General features: G+C 47.3%; 1 non-coding gene across 1 annotated transcript; it reads right to left on the minus strand.

The window, feature by feature from the left end:
- Positions 1–223: 223 nt before the first annotated feature.
- Positions 224–387, minus strand: LOC132540662 (U1 spliceosomal RNA). The gene has a single exon (XR_009551849.1). It is a non-coding gene; the product is annotated as a U1 spliceosomal RNA (small nuclear RNA).
- Positions 388–13281: the final 12894 nt, after the last annotated feature.

Consider the following 13281-nt stretch of genomic DNA (forward strand, 5'->3'; position numbering starts at 1 on the left):
CGCCACAGACTTGCAGGTTTGAGAGAACAAATGTGTTCTCTCACAGTTCTGGAGCCTTGAGCCTAGGCCTGAGCGGTTAGCAGGGTGGTGCTCACTTGGAGGGCGTTGTGGAAGCATTCTCTCTGGCTTCTAACTTTTGGTGTCTCCCAGCTGTTGATGAAGTACTATTTTGCTACACTTGGCTTTCTTTCTTTTTCTTTTTTTCTTTCTTTTTTTTTTTTTAGAGGGGAGAGCGCGAACACAGTCCCCCACTACCACAAATTATGCAGTCGAGTTTCCCACATTTGGGGAAATTGCAGGGGTCAGCACATCCGGAGTGCAATGGATAAGCCTCGCCCTGGGAAAACCACCTTCGTGATCATGGTATCTCCCCTGCCAGGTAAGTATTGGCTTGCTTTCTATGTTATATGCAGATAGATTTTCTTTTTGCTCCCTTTCAAGCCAGCTCAGTTATTTCACTCCTAAATGCCTTAGCATGTATCACCAAAGATCTAGGCCATTAGCCTTCCTTAGTCACAATGCAACTGGAAATGTGACATTGATACACAGTGCAAATTCAAACTTCCTGGATTGTTGTAATTACGTCCTTTGTAACTGGGCTGCTTGTCTGGTTAGGATTCCACATTATAGGGTGGAGATCCACTTGGTCAAATGCAAGGACTTGGGTTCAAACCTTGGTCCCCACATGCAGGGGAAAAGCTTCACGAGTGGTGAAGTGATGTTGCTGGTGTCTCTCTGTCTTCCCCCTTCTCTCTTGATTTCTCTCTGTTTCTCTCCAATAAATAAATAAATGTATTTATTTATTTTGATATTATTTTATTTATTCCCTTGTGTTACCCTTGTTTTTTTATTGTTGGTATTATTATTGTTGTTATTGATGTCATCATTGTTAGATAGGACAGAGAGAAATGGAGAGAGGAGGGGAAGACAGGGGGAGAGAAAGACAGATACCTGCAGACCTGCTTCACCGCCTGTGAAGCGACCCCCTGGAGGTGGGGAGCTGGGGGCTCAAACTGAGATCCTTAGGCTGGTCCTTGCACTTTGTACCACCTGTGCTTAACCCGCTGTGCTACCGCCTGCCTCCCATAAGTTTATTTTTTAAAAAAGAATCCACATTAAATAAAAATTGCCACTTTGCATCTGGAGAATTTTGTTTACCAGTCAGAGCATTAGACTCATACCTGAGGTTCCTAGTTTGAACCCTCTCTTTCTTCCTTCCTTTATTTCTCTTTCTCTTTTTCTCTCTCTCTTTCTTTCTTTCCTTCTTTCTTTCTTCCTATATTTATTAATGAGAGGGATAGGAGGAGAGAGAAAAAGAACCAGAAGTCACTCCAGTACATGCTGGGGATTGAACTCAGGACCTCATGCATGAGAGTCCAACACTTTATCCACTGTGCCACCTCCTGGACCATTCCTTCTCTCTCTCTCTCTCTCATCTCTGCCTCATGTGAAACTCGCGTGCAATAAAATAAAACCTACATTATATTTAGTTGAAATACAATGCATATAAATGAAATATAATGAATGTAATTGACCGTCAGTTTAGCAAATAATCAGATTCATGCTCACTGTTGGAAGGTGCCCTGCACAGATGGTGCGCGCCAGCCTCCTGGCATGTCCCTAAGAGGGCACACGCCAATTGATCCCATTACCAGTGATGTTAAGCTGGATTATTTGATACAGATGGCTAGATAAAAGATGTTATATGATATATACTCCACTGAATAGTACTCTGCAATAAAAAAGATGATATGTCCTTTGGGACAAAATGGATGGAACTAGAAGTGATTATGTTTATCAAAATAAGAGATGAAAAATAACTACTGGATGGGTTCACTCATATGTGAAATCTAATCTTAGAGAATTGACATATATGAACTTGAAAAAAAAAATGGGCCAGGTGGTGGCACACCAGGTTGAACTCCAGGAACTGGGTTCGAGCCTCCCGTCCTGCCTGCAGGGGGAGAACTTTGCAAGTGGTGAAGCAGGGTTTCAGGTGTCTCTCTGTCTCTCCCTCTGTCTCTGCCATCCCTCTCGATTTCTGGCTGTCACTATCTAGTAAATAAATAAAGATAATAAAATTAAATAAAAAAAAACGGGGGTTGGGCGGTAGCGCAGCGGGTAAAGCGCACTTGGCGCGAAGTGCAAGGACTGGCATAAGGATCCCGGTTCCAGCCCTGGCTCCGCATCTGAAGGGGAGTCACTTCACAGGCAGTGAAGCAAGTCTGCAGGTGTCTCTTTTCCTTTTCTCCTCTCTGCCTTCTTCTCCTCTCTCCATTTCTCTCTGTCCTATCCAACAATGATGACATCAACAATAACAACAACAATAAAACAAGGGCAACAGGGAGTTGGGCAGTAGCACAGCAGGGTAAGCGCATGTGGCGCAAAGCGCAAGGACCAGCGTAAGGAACCCGGTTGGAGCCCTTGGCTCCCCACCTATGGGGGGGGGGTCACTTTGCAAGCGGTGAAGCAGGTCTGCAGGTGTCTATCTTTCTCTCCCCCTCTGTCTTCCCCTCCTCTCTCCATTTCTCTGTCCTATCCAACAGCGACATCAATAACAACAATAATAATAACTACAGCAATAAAACAAGGGTAACAAAAGGGAATAAAAAAAAAGGGCAGCAGAAAGGGAAAAAAAAAAAAACCCAGAAGGAAACAAACTGTTTCTAAGAATTTGTGAGAACTGTGGTGGTTATTCTTGGAGGTAGAAGGGTGAGGACACAGAACTTAGGTGGAGGGTGTGGTGTGGAGCTGTACGCTGTGATCTTACAATCCTGTAACCCACCATCAATCACAAATCCAAAACAGACAACTTTGATGATTTGATAAGGTGATTTCTGCACCAAAAGTCCCAAGTCCAGGTTCAGTCGCAGGCATTACCAAAGCAAATTTGTGGAGAAAGAAAAAAATATATATATATAGTATGTGTACATGTAAAATGAAATTAGTTTATTGAGCAAGAGAGCAGACCACTGTTCTCTTCCATATATGATTCAAATCCTCATCCTGCCTCCCTGGTGACACTTGACTCTTTCTTGACCATTCTTACCAGTGGTTTAAGCATTCATTCATGGTCATTTTTTTTTTCCTATTTTTTTTTTCATGATTTAAAAATTTTACTTATAGGGCTGAGGAGACAGCATAACAGCTATGCAAAAAGACTTTAGTGCCTGAGGCACCAAAGGGCCTGGGTTCAATCCTTATCACCACCATAAACCAGACATGAGTAGTGCTCTGGTAAAACAAACAAGTGGGAATAAATAAATAAATATAAAATAAAATTAAAAATTAAAAAACATTAAAAAAACAAACAAGTAATTTTATTTATTTATTATTGGATAGAGACAGAGAAATTGAGAGGGCTGGGGGAGATAGAGATGGAGAGAGACAGCTCTACTTCACCACTCATGAAGCTTTCTCCCCGAAGGTGTGGACTAGGGGCTTGAACCCTGGTCCTTGCACACTGTAATGTGCACACTTAACCAGGTGCACCACCCCCTGGCTCCATTCAAAGTCATTTCTTTTTCTTTTCTTTCCTTTTCTCTTTTCTTTTCTTTTCTTTTTCCCTCCAGGGTTATCACTGGGGCTCGGTACCTGCACCAGGAATCCACTGTTCCTGGAGGCCTCTCCCCCCCTTTTGTTGCCCTTGTTGCTGTGGCTGTTATTGTTGTTGTTATTGTTGTTGTTGTTGGATAGGACAGAGAGGAGGGGAAGACAGAGGAGGGAGAAAGACACCTCAGACCTGCTTCACCTCTTGTGAAGCAACATCCCTTCAGGTGGGGAGCCTGGGGCTCAAACTGGGATCCTCATGCCCATTCTTGCGCTTTGCTCCACCTGTACTTAACCCACTGTGCTACTGCCTGACTCCCCTTTTTCCATCTCTTTTATATTTAACTAGATCTATGGATGCACACATCTAAAAGAAGTTTTATGCCCTCTAATTCATTTCTTTTGGTCTAGGACAGTTTCACCTTTTTTTAAAAAAAAAATTAATGATTTAGTAATGATTAACAAGCTTGTAAAATAACAGGGGTACAATTCCATACAATTCCCACCACCAGAGTTCTGTTTCCCTTTCCTTCCATTGGAAGCTTCCCTATTATTTTTTTAATTAAAAATTATTATCTTTATTTATTGGATAGAGACAGCCAGAAATTGAGAGAGAAGAAGGAGATAGAGAGAGAAGGAGAGGGGGCCCGGGCGGTAGCACAGTGGATTAATTAAGTGCACATGGAGCGAAGCTCGGGGACTGGCCTAAGGATCCTGGCTTGAACCCCTGGCTCCCCACAATTGATGAAGCGGGTCTGCAGGTGTCTATCTTTCTTTCCACCTCTCTGTCTTCCACTCCTCTCTCGATTGCTCTCTGTCTTATCCAACAACAACAGCAATAACAACAATAATAACAATGATAAAATGACAAGGGCAACAAAAGGAAAAAGAAATAGCCTTCAGGAAGAGTGGATTTGTACTGCAGGCACTGAGCCCCAGCAATAACCCTGGAGGCAGAGAGAGAGAGAGAGAGAGAGAGACTTGCAGCACTGCTCCACCACTCAAGTTTTCCCTCTACAGGAAGAGGCCTGAATCCAGGTCCTTGCACACTGTAACATATGCGCTTAACCAAGTGTGCCTGGAAGCTTCCCTATTCTTGATCTTTCTGGGAGTATGGACCAAAACTTTATGGGGTGCAGAAGGCGGGAGGTCTGGCTTCTGTAAAATTGCTTCTCCACTGGACATGGGCGTTGGCAGGTCGATCCATATCCCCAGCCTGTTTCTGTCTTTCCCTAGGGGGTTAAGGATCTCAAGAGGTGAGGTTCTGGGCATAGTGAGGTCGTCTGCTAGGACAGCTTCTTGAATGCTCTGTTCTGTTCTGGAGCAACTTGTTCTTATAAAGAGCCTTTTACAATAGTTGGTAGAAGAGGTAGTAATAAATATTTCTGCCACTAGAGGTCACTGTTCGACTACTTGTGAGGGTAGAGCGCCATCTCATCAGCTGAAGGTGATCTTGGTCTGAACACAATGAAAATGTGTGTTTCCAGAGGAACCCTCTGTCCACATATACCCCTAGGCCCTCACCCAGACTCCCACTTTTATTACAACTCTAAATTCATGTGCGCAGTTCTGCATGTGGAAAAATAAAGGCGACAGCATTCCCACGCAGAGAAGCTCTGTGTTCTGGATGCCTGTTTCACATCCAGGAATCCATGAAGATTTAATTTTTTTTTTATTATCTTTATTTATTTATTGGATAGAGACAGTCATAAATTGACTGGGGGCCCTGGGTGCTGGCACACCTGGTTAAGCACACGTTACAATGCTCAAGGACCCAGGTTCAATCAAGCCCCCAGTCCCTACCTGTAGGGGGAAAGCTTCACAGTGGTGAAGCAGGGCTGCAGGTGTCTGTCTCTCTCCCTCTATATCTCCCCTTCCTCTCAATTTCTGGCTGTCTCTATCCAATAAGTAAAGATAATAAAATATATAGAAAAGAACAATAAATTGAGAGGGTAAGGGAGATAGAGAGGGAGACAGGTACCTGCAACACTGCTTTATCTTTTGCAAAGCTCTCCCTCTGTAGGTGGAGATGGGGCAGGGGGCTTGAACCTGGGTCTTTGCACACAATACCTAGTGTGTTCAACCAGGTGTACCATCACACCAGCCCCACCCGTGAACATTCTTTTTTCTTACCAAAATTTTCCCTGGGGCTCAGAGTCTATACCAACACTCCCTGTGGATTTATGTATTTATTATTATTATTACTATTTGCTTTGGTAGAGGTTGAAAGAGAGGGAGAAAGGGAAGAAACATCACACACAGTTCCACCTTGTAAAGTTTCCCCCGTGCAGGCCTTGCCATGTGGTAACAGGGCCTTGAGCATGGCAAAGATCATCCTCACCTTCACATGAACACCTCTCACAAGTCCTGTGGTAGATTTGTAATGGAAAAAAATGGTCTCCAGGAGCAGTGGATTTGTAGTGCAGGCACCGAGCCCCAGTAATACCTCTGGAGGCAAAAAACAAACAAACAAATTAAATTTGTGGGGCCAGGTGGTAGCACACCTGGTTAAGTACACATATTACAGATGCAAGGACCTGGGTTTAAGTCCTCGGTCCCCACCTGCAGAGGGAAATCTTCACAAGTGAAGTAGGGCTGCAGGTATGTCTCTGTCTCTTCCCCTCTCTATCTCCTCCCTTCTCAGCTTTTCTCTGTCTCTATCAAATAAATGAATAAATAAATATTTTAAAAATTATATTTGATAGGACTGAAAGGAACTGAGAGGAAAAGTGAAAAAGAGAGAGAGATACCCACGATGCTGCTTCACCATTCATGCAGCCCTTTAACCCGTTCCGTGTTCCCCCTCTCTCCCTGAAGGTGGGTCAGGGGGCTTGAACCTGGGCCATTGTGTGTGGCAACATGTGTGTTCAACCAGGTATGCCACTGCCCAGCCTTAAAGGCTCAGTCAGTTCTCCCCAGTCACAGAAGCAGAAGCAGACCTTGTGGCCGCGTCCTGGGTTCCTTGCACCTCCCAGCTTGTTCTTGAGCTGTGAAGAGTCTTCACTCTGCTGACAGGTGTCGTCTCTGCCACCCTAATTCTCACCCAGACTCCAGGAAGAGCTGGGAGGGGGCCTGGTATGTCTCTGTACCCCTGGTCTTACTCAGGGTCCCCAACAGACAATGCTCCCCGAGTGACCACTGCAGTCCAGTCATAGTGTTTATGACATTTTACTGGGTGGACCAGGCTTTGAGAGGTTTCTTCAAAGGCCTGAAGCTGGGGCTGGGTGCCGGTTTATCAGATTCACGGCACATAGTATGAAGTGCAAGGATCCTGGTTCGAGCCCCTGGCTCCCGACCTGCAGGGGATTGCTTCACAAATGATGAAGCAGATCTGCAGGTGTTTCTCTCTCCTTGCCTTTCTTTCTTTCTTTCTTTCTTTCTTTCTTTCTTTCTTTCTTTCTTTCTTTCTTTCTTTAAATTTTTTTATTTTATTTTATTCTCTTTTGTGGCCCTTGTTGTTTTATTGTTGTACTTATTATTGATGTTGTCGTTGTTGGATAGAACAGAGAGAAATGGAGAGAGGAGGGGAAGACTAGAGGGGGAGAGAAAGACAGACACCTGCAGACCTGCCTCACCACCTGTGAAGCGACTCCCCTGCAGGTGGGGAGCCGGGGTTCGAACCGGAATTCTTACACTGTTCCTGGCGCTTTGCGCCACGTGCACTTAACCCACTGCGCTACCTCCCAACTCCCTCTCTCTCTCTCCCTCTCTCTCTCTCTCTTTCTTTCTTTCCTTCTCTTTTTTTCTTCCAGGGTTATCACTGGGGCTACGTGCCTACACCATGAACCCACTGTTCCTGGTGACCCCATTTTTTCTTTCTATTTTTGTTGTTGTAGTTGGATAGGACAGACATCAATTGAAAGGGGAGGGGAAGACAGAGAGGGGGAGAGAAAGATAGACACCTGGTTGTGCAGTGACTTCCCTGCAGGTAGGGAGTTAAAGGCTTGCACCAGGACCCTTGCAGTTTATACTATGTGAGCTACTTCCTGGACCCCTCTCTCTCCCTCCCCCTCCTCTCAGTTTCTCTCTATCTTTTATTTTTTAATTTATTTTTTATTTAAGAAAGGATAAATTAACAAAACCATAAGGTAGAAGGGGTACAGCGCCACACAATTCCCACCACCCAATCTCCATATCCCACCCCCTCCGCTGATAGCTTTCCCATTCTCTATCCCACTGGGAGCATGGACCCAGGGTTGTTGTGGGTTGCAGAGGTGGAAGGTCTGGCTTCTGTAATTGCTTCCCCGCTGAACATGGACGTTGACTGGTCGGTCCATACTCCCAGTCTGCCTCTCTCTTTCCCTAGTAGGGTGGGTCTCTGGGGAAGCTGAGCTCCAGGACACATTGGTGGGGTCTTTAGTCCAGGGAAGCCTGGCTGGCATCCTGATGGCATCTGGAACCTGGTGGCTGAAAAGAGAGTTAACATACAAAGCCAAACAAATTGTTGAGCAGTCATGGACCCAAAGGTTGGAATAGTGGAGAGGAAGTGTTGGGGGGGGGGGTATTCACTGCAAACTCTAGTGTACTTCTGCTTTCAGGTATATATTTTGCACTTGTTTATGGATATGTGTGAATATATGCTCTCTCTCACAGAACCTGGTGTATATCTAGGGTTTGGGACTTTGTTAGAAAGTAATCCACCTGGGATGGAATTAGAGAATGCTATGAAAGGAAAGGTCTCACCCGAGTAATGAAGCTGAAGAATTGTCATTCCACACCTGAAGTCTCTGGACACAGTCTGAGCTGAAGCATGTTCAGGTGGCAATCGTTGCATTAATTAGGTTGCGATAGGCTGATGCAATATTATTTGATAAGGATTGGGAGAGGCATGTGGGAAAGTGGGCCCTATCCTAAGGCTCCAGGATTGGGAGAAATATAGGCTCTATAGTGGAGATGTGAGGTTCCTGTCTTAGGGTTCAAAAAGACAATGGATAGTTAATGTTATCATCACATTATTTGGTAATTGGGTTAACTTTGAAAAGTCCTTTTGTTGGGATTTGCTGTATAGTACCCAGTATCTTGTAAATAGCTGTGCCACTGGTTGCCTCTGATCTACTTGGTCTAGGCTTTTGAGAGAGTCCTCATATCAAATACACAACCTATATATTAAGAAGACTCAGTCTGTGTTTTAAAAACTTTGAGACATACAATTAATTTTTCCCCTCTCATTTAATTAACTATTGATTTATATGACTACACTTTACTAGGAGTGTACATAAACACTATTCCCACCACCAAATATCCCATCCACCCACCCCCACCCCCCACTGGCCCAGGAAGCTGCATGTCTACCCCTCACCACAGGGTTTTTACTTTGGTGTCCTACTTTCAATTTGGTCAGGTCCTGCTTTTAGTTTCCCTTTCAGATCTTCTTCCTCAACTTCTGTTGATGAGTGGATCATCCCATACTCATCTTTATCTTTCTGACTTAGCTCACTTAACATAATTCCTTCTAGCTCTGTCCAAGATGGGTCAGAGAAGGTGGGTTCATTGTTCTTGATAGTTGTATAGTAAGTTTCTCTCCATCTTATATAATACAATGGAAAAAATGGCCTCCAGGAGCAGTGGACTCATAGTGCAGTACTGAGCCTCAGCAATGACCCTGGAGGCAAATAAATAAATAAATAAATGGTGATAATAATAATAATAATAGTGAAGAAGAAGAAGAAAAAGAAGAAGAAGAAGAAGAAGAAGAAGAAGAAGAAGAAGCCTAAAGCTGTCTGTGCTCTGAGATCTGGAAGCACCTGGTTCACCTGAGCTAAAACAGGAGACAAAAGCCAAATCCCCACAGCCCAGAGCTAGAGCATCCTGGATGCACATGATAGAAAGGGTTCCTGGGAGGCCGGGGCCATTCCTAGCTCAGCTGTCACATTCCCCAAGGAGATCATCATGCTTTCCTCCCAGAGGGGCGGGGCCAGGAGACAAGAGGTGGCTGGCAGGGACTCAGTTGGTGACATCCCTGTGACTCACCCCGAGTTCAGTGGCTGCATGATCTGGTCTTGGGAGGAGTGCATGAGAGGAGGCCGGGAGAAATAGAAACGAAACCATGTGTTGAATCTGCATGTGGCCACAACCCTGAGTTTAACCCAGGTCTGACCGACTCTGATAAAGAAATCAACCACATGAGTGGATTCCGAAAACCACTTCTGTCTGGAAACACAGGTGATAACTGAAATGCTGTATCTTAGCAAAACACCTGCTCTTTGCCTTGCAGTCGTCACTCCCCCTTCACCCCCACAAAGAGATAAAAGGCTTTCTACTGACTAAGGCACCCCTCCCCCACCCCAGAACCAAGAAATTCTCTCTAGTTCAAAACTGCCCAGCTACTCCCAGACCTTCCAACACTTTCCAGGGGTTGAGGCAGAACCCAATTTTCCTTTGTGAATCTGGACCAGGTAGGCTCCAGTTCTGCCAGTGATGTAGAACAAAAGAGAACAGAGATGGGGGTACACACCCACGCCCCTCTCCAACTCCCAGACCAAGAAGCAAACCTGAGCAGCAGGCAGGGTTTCTAAGTAAGCACTCCCCCAAGTAACCCAGCAGCTGAGGTGCAGGAACTCCACAGTGTGTGTGTGTGGGGGGGTGTTGGGGGGCAGTTACAGGGTGTGACTCAGCCCTGCTGACAAGGCTGTGCCCATAAACACGGCTGAGGTCAGGGTGGGAGGGGTGCTTCCTGGTGGCCCAGCCATGCGGGTTTTGATGTGTCACAGGAGGGACATGCAGAGAGAACATGGGGAAACCAGAGCCCTGGGAGACTGCCCGGTCAAGGTCTGCTTGCTTTGGCCCAGTGCTCCTGGTAAACAGAAATGCAGGCACTGTGACGACCAGGCCATAAACTACCCCATGGCTTGGACACCTGCCACCCAGGGCAGCTCCATTGGCCCTACAGTCTTGTTGGGCTCCCAGAACCGTCTCCACTTGCCCAAGGTGGACTCAGGCCAGAGAGAGCTGACACCCTGTGTCTTTCCTCCCAGCCCCACCCCACTCATCCCCACACAATGACCTCTCAGCTCTTTCAGTGCCCTCTCCCGCCCTCTGGCTTCCCAGGCCTCTCAGTCCCACCCTGCCTCCTGGGGAACAAGGGACCCATGGCATTGATGGCTGGGACCCAAGGGCAGGACCCCAAAATCAGAGTGCACAGTTTTACCCTCTCTCCCCCACACACCTCCCCCCCCCCCCCGGCACTCTCTCTGCCACTCTCCTCACACCCCAGCCCCCACCAGACACCTATCAGGTGGGCACAGCTTTGGAGGCTGTGCCCCCATATCTATGCAGCCAAGGAGACTGGTGGAGTCTTGCTTTGTGGCTCTTGTTTCAGACTCCTGAATTCAGCCTGTCGGCCCAGGCTGGGGGTCAGAGTCTACCTGGGGCCCATCTGGGACCCTAGGCAGGTGGGCTGACCTGCTTGTCCACCACTCTGGGGACAAGAGTGTTCAGTGAGCTAACAGCGTGGCTAGAGCAGCTCCACAGGCTTGTCTGATATATTCACTGCTCTCTGTGAGAGGGAAGGTATTGCTCGGCCAGCTCCTGGATTCTAGTGGGTTCCATGGCCAAAGGTCTCCCTATTTCCATGCTGCCACAGCATCATGAGCACCCCTAGCCCAAATATAGTTTTTTTACTAGAGCACTGCTCAGCTCTGGTTTATAGTGGTGCAGGGGATTGAACCTAAGACTTGGGAGTCTCAGAAATGAGAGCTTCTTTGCATAACCATTATGCTATCCCCCCTTGCCCCTCCCTCCATATAATTCATCCTATCTATCTAGCACTAAGAATCCACTGCTCCTGGAGGCCATTTTCTCCCTTTTGTTGTCCTTGTTGTTTATCCTTGTTGTTATTATTGTTGTTGTTGTTGGATAGGACAGAGAGAAATGGGGAGAGGAGGGGGAGATAGAGAGGGGGAGAGAAAGATACCTGCAGACCTGCTTCACCCCTTGTGAAGCAACCGCCTGCAGGTGGGGAGCCAGGGCCTTGAATTGGGATCCTTAGGCTAGTCCTTGGGCTTCACACCATGTGTGCTTAATCCGCTGCGCTACCGCCCAGCCCCCCCCTGGTGTTATATCTCTGGGGCTCAGTTGCCTGCATGATGAATTCATTGCTCCTGATGGTCATCCCCCCCTTTTAAAAAACTTGGATATGTCAGGGAGAAATTGAGAGGGAAGGAGAGCAGAAGAGAGAGAGAGAGATACTTGCAGCACTGCTTCACGTCTCCTAAAGCGCCCCCTACAGGTGGGAAATAGGGTCTTAGACCTGGGTCCTTGCGTGTGGTAATGTGTGCACTCTAATGGCCTTTTATTTTTATTTTTTTTTTAAGCAAGAGCACTTCTCTCCTCTGACTTAAGGTGGTTCCTCAGTTTGAATCTGGAACCTTGGAGCCTTGAGCATGAGATTCTTTTGCATAATGATCAGACTGTCTACCTGGCCCCACAGTGCCACATTTGGCTCACAATCAGAGCCTAACGAGCGAGGGGAACAAGAAACCACTGAGTCCTGTTTGGACCTCAGCCATTGTGTCTGCAGCAGGGGATGGGGGGTGGGGGGGGCCTGTGGTCTTTGAGTGGGTGGCCCCAACAGAACCAGGTTGGACCCCCAGACTTCTCATTTGGGCCTAACCCAACCCCATGCTGGAATCAGGGTCACATTTCCTGAAAATGTGGCCATGGTTGGAATTACAGCCCAAGTCTGCCTGGCCCCACAACCTGGGCCTTCTCCATCCTGATCCGGGTCAGACCAGCCAGAGGCCACATGGCGGAGAGGGCATAGGAAGCAGGAGCAAAGGGACTTGTCCTGAGTGAGTCACCTGATTATTCTGGGTAGATCTCATTCTGGTCAATCTCATTCTGGGTAGATCCCTCTGTAGAGGGGCTAAGAGTGCCTTCAGGGAGAGCAGCCAGAGAGCAGGGAGCACCTGGTGATGTGATTAATGTCTCTACCTCAGCTGAGTGTAGTTTCGGGTTACAGCAGGTTCTGGACTGTAAGCGGGCCCTGGATCAGTTTCTCCTCTTGGCTTCTCTGAACCCCCCACTGACTAACAGGGTGGGGAGCCCTTGCAGCCTAGGCTTTTTCCAGTGGTTGGGTAGGGTGACTGCAGGCAGGTCAGCCTGCCACATGGTGGTAATGATAGCGATGCCTCCCTCATTGGTGCTGGACCTGGGTGTGATGTCAGAGCAGCACCTAGAGGCAGGGCACCAGCCTCCTGGTTCCTGCTGATGGAGAGGGCTCGTGTCACCCCAAAGAGTTCTGGGTGTCACAGTCCTTTTCAGGATTCAGGGCCTGGAAGCAGCTGCTCTGGTGGGAAACTAACAGTTGCCTTCCTGGCCTGGGGGATGTGTGTGCCCTACTTCTGTGTGACTCACCATGTCAGACCTCACACATTCCTCAGAACTTTGCCCTTTGGTCTAAAGTCAAGGTGACTCTTGACACTGAGTAGACGGCTGGGGAGGGCAAACAGTGTCCGGTAGACGGGCACAGACAGAAGCTTTCCGGAAACCAGCAGTGTTTCTTCCTGGTCACAGTGCCAGGAAGGGCCTTAGAGACCTGGGAGGGGCCTGTCAGGAGTCGAGAGCTTCGAACAGAGGAGAGGGCAGGGAGGGCCTGTATTTCCAGGACTTCCTGGGGACTGGAGGGTGCTAGGGGGTATGTCCTGATCCCCCAGGTGCTGGAGGGCAGGGTGCAGCGTTTTCCTTTCTCTCATATGTGGTCTTTACTCTTTCAGAGGATGGGACATCAACTCC

Source organism: Erinaceus europaeus, chromosome 9, assembly GCF_950295315.1.
Source record: "Erinaceus europaeus chromosome 9, mEriEur2.1, whole genome shotgun sequence".
NCBI lineage: Eukaryota > Metazoa > Chordata > Mammalia > Eulipotyphla > Erinaceidae > Erinaceus > Erinaceus europaeus.